The following is a 3,107-nucleotide window of genomic DNA, read 5'->3' as shown; positions in this document are numbered from 1 at the left end:
TCAAAAGGGGGCCGATTGCCCCAAGAAAAGAGGGAAAGGGGATGTCATCTATCCTGCTTCTCAATATTCCAGTGTTCTTGATGTATAATATTTTTGGGTTAAAATGACGCTATCAACCTGATAAAAGCTACATGACATTAACAGTCCATGTAAATTGTGCAGGTTAGAAATGGCCCGCAACATTCATTCTTTTATAAGTATCATAAGTTGGAGAAGGCCTATTCGTTTCTCCGTTGTTGCAGGGGATGATCGGCAAAAGGGATTGACATTTAACCGCAACTACCATGTTTATTTACGTATTAACAGGTTTATTTATGTACTGCCACGTTTATTTAACGTACTGCTACGTTAATTCACCCACTGCCATGTTTATTTACGTACAGCCTTGTTTATCTGTGCTTATTTCTGTACTGCAATGTTAATTTATTCACTGCCATCTCTATTTATGTACACTCATGTGAATTTACATACCGCCATGTTTATTTATGGACTGACATGTTTACATACTGCCATATTTATTTACGTAAAGTCATGTTTATTTATGGACTACCATATCTATTTATGTAGTCATGTTTATTTTTTAGGTACAGCCTTGTTTATTCATGCACTGCCATATACTGCATTTTTTTTTTACGGACTGCTATGTATTTTTCTATACTAACATGTTTATTTATGGATTTCCATGTTTGTTTACGTACTGCCATGTTTATTTCTATACTGACATGTTTATGTACATATTGCTAAATTTACTTACGTACTGCCATGTTTATCTACGTACTACAAAGTTTACTTCCGTAATGCCATGTTCGTTTTCGTACTGCCAAGTTTGCTTACGTACTGACATCTTTATTTACGTACCGCCATGTTTACTTACGTACTGCCATGTTTATTTACGTACTGCTATGTTTATCTACGTATAGCCATATTTATTTACGTACTGCCATGTTTATTTACGTATCCACAACCGTTCACTGTGAACCGTGGTGGCTCTAGTGAACGCAAGGTTGATCAACACAAGTAGACAGAGGATGCAACAGACACAGACGGAGAGGACTAAGTATAAGCTAAGTAACCCCTTCAGCTAACAGATGGACAAGTCAATTACCTAAGGCTTGCTTGCGATCCTCGTCAGTTGCGTGGAAGAGTTGAAAATCTGTTCGTCAAATTCATCCTTTCTCTTTACTAAGAATACGTAATGGTGAGTAATTTCATTTCGTAAGAATAATTGATAGCGTCTGACTTTAGTAAAGGAAAGGAAGGATACAAAATAATGGAATATTAAAGGGGAATGTGAAGGAGAAGGAAAGTCTGTAAGACAACATTTTGAGTATAATACATTTTTATGGAATGCATATCCATACATACATATATATATATATATATATATATATATATATATATATATATATATATATATATATATATTATATATATATACATACATACACACACACATGCAAACACACATGCACACGCATTTATATATATGTGTGTGTGTGTGTGTGTGTGTGTGTGTGTGTGTGCGCATGTGCATATCTGTATGAATATACATATACATTAGAAACGCGTATATCATCATTTATCGTTTTATGCATATCATGTTTTTATCCCTTTCTATTGCATCCTTCATCGCTTAAAATATCCAGCTCAAAGCTTCTTGGTCAGAGCGAGGCGAAAGTGAGAATCCGGCGCGAGTATAAAAGGCCTGAGCTGGTTGTCGGCGCCATCATTCCCTCCGCCGTCATGTCCCTCAAGGTAGGCTCGCGGACTAGCTCTCACGGGGCTGTGAAGTGACTCGTCTTTGAGTGAACAGTGGATATGTGATCATTAATTTCATGTGGATATCATATACATTTCTTTCTTCAAATGTGTTGCCAGCACAAATATAAAGGCTTCTGATATGTACACAAAAACATATGTATATATACTTTGTATGTATTTATGCCCATATATATGCATGCATATATATTCAAATACATATATGTGTTTATACAGACGGATGTATGTATGCACACACACACACACACACACACACACACACACAACACACACACACACACACACACATATATTATATATATATATATATATATATATATATATATATACATATATATATATACATATATATATATATGTGTGTGTGTGTGTGTGTGTGTGTGTGTGTGTGTGTGTGTGTGTGTTTATATATATGTGTGTGTGTTTGTACAGACGGATGTATGTATGCACACACACACACATATATGTATTTCCAGCAATATATCTTACATTATTACTTCAAGGCTTGAAACACTTCCGAACTTCAAAAAGAATATTTGAATACGCGACCGAAAATGTGATACCCACTTCATTCACTTTCCAGATCGCCGTCATCGCGTGCCTGGCTGTTGTGGCCGTAGCTGATCAGGCCCCCTACCCCCCTCCCACCCCCTACCACCCTCCACCTCGGCCTTACCACAGCGAACCCGACTACCCTGATGTAAGTTTCTTTTTGTTAATCCCTTGATAAGTAGAGCTCGATTTCCTGTGCTCTGTGCTCCCTGCAATTTCCATCGAAGTATTTTACTTTGATCTGTTTACTTTCTTGTTATTAGTATTTTGCACATGATTTGTTTCCTGTGATGTCTGGGAAATTGGACCTATCCACACAATAGATACAGAAAACGCACTCTCCTTATTTTATCTCCAAGGAAAAGGAGGCGGTTAAATTAATCTTTACTGACACCACCCACACAGGTCCCACCCAAGTACACCTACAACTACGGCGTCGCCGACGGCTACTCCGGCGTCAACCTCGGCCACTCGGAAGCCCGCGACGGCTACAGGACCGAGGGTAGCTACACCGTCGACCTCCCCGACGGCCGCAAGCAGATCGTCAACTACGTGGACAACGGCGACGGTCTTGTAGCTGAGGTCACCTACGAGGGCGAAGCTCAGTACCCTGAGCACAGGCCCGCTCCCCCCGTCTACCCTGCTCCCCATGCGTAGAGACATGTTAAGAATATTGGACATATCAAATCATTTTCAAGTTTACTTACTCATCGTCCATCTTCACAGATATATTTGTTTGTTACTACGTTTTTATATGCATCAATAAACTTTTGCTT

General features: G+C 38.8%; 1 long non-coding RNA gene across 1 annotated transcript in view; it reads left to right on the top strand.

The window, feature by feature from the left end:
- The first annotated feature begins 2,419 nt into the window (after positions 1-2,419).
- LOC119571751 overlaps positions 2,420-3,107 on the top strand; it is a 696-nt gene continuing 8 nt past the window's right edge. Inside the window, exons 1-2 of the long non-coding RNA XR_005228642.1 lie at positions 2,420-2,479; positions 2,737-3,107. The exon at positions 2,737-3,107 is cut by the window's right edge and continues 8 nt beyond it. This is a non-coding gene — a long non-coding RNA (uncharacterized LOC119571751). The remainder of the gene's footprint in view (positions 2,480-2,736) is intronic.

Source organism: Penaeus monodon, unplaced genomic scaffold, assembly GCF_015228065.2.
Source record: "Penaeus monodon isolate SGIC_2016 unplaced genomic scaffold, NSTDA_Pmon_1 PmonScaffold_778, whole genome shotgun sequence".
NCBI lineage: Eukaryota > Metazoa > Arthropoda > Malacostraca > Decapoda > Penaeidae > Penaeus > Penaeus monodon.
This window is presented reverse-complemented; position numbering and strand designations above follow the sequence as displayed.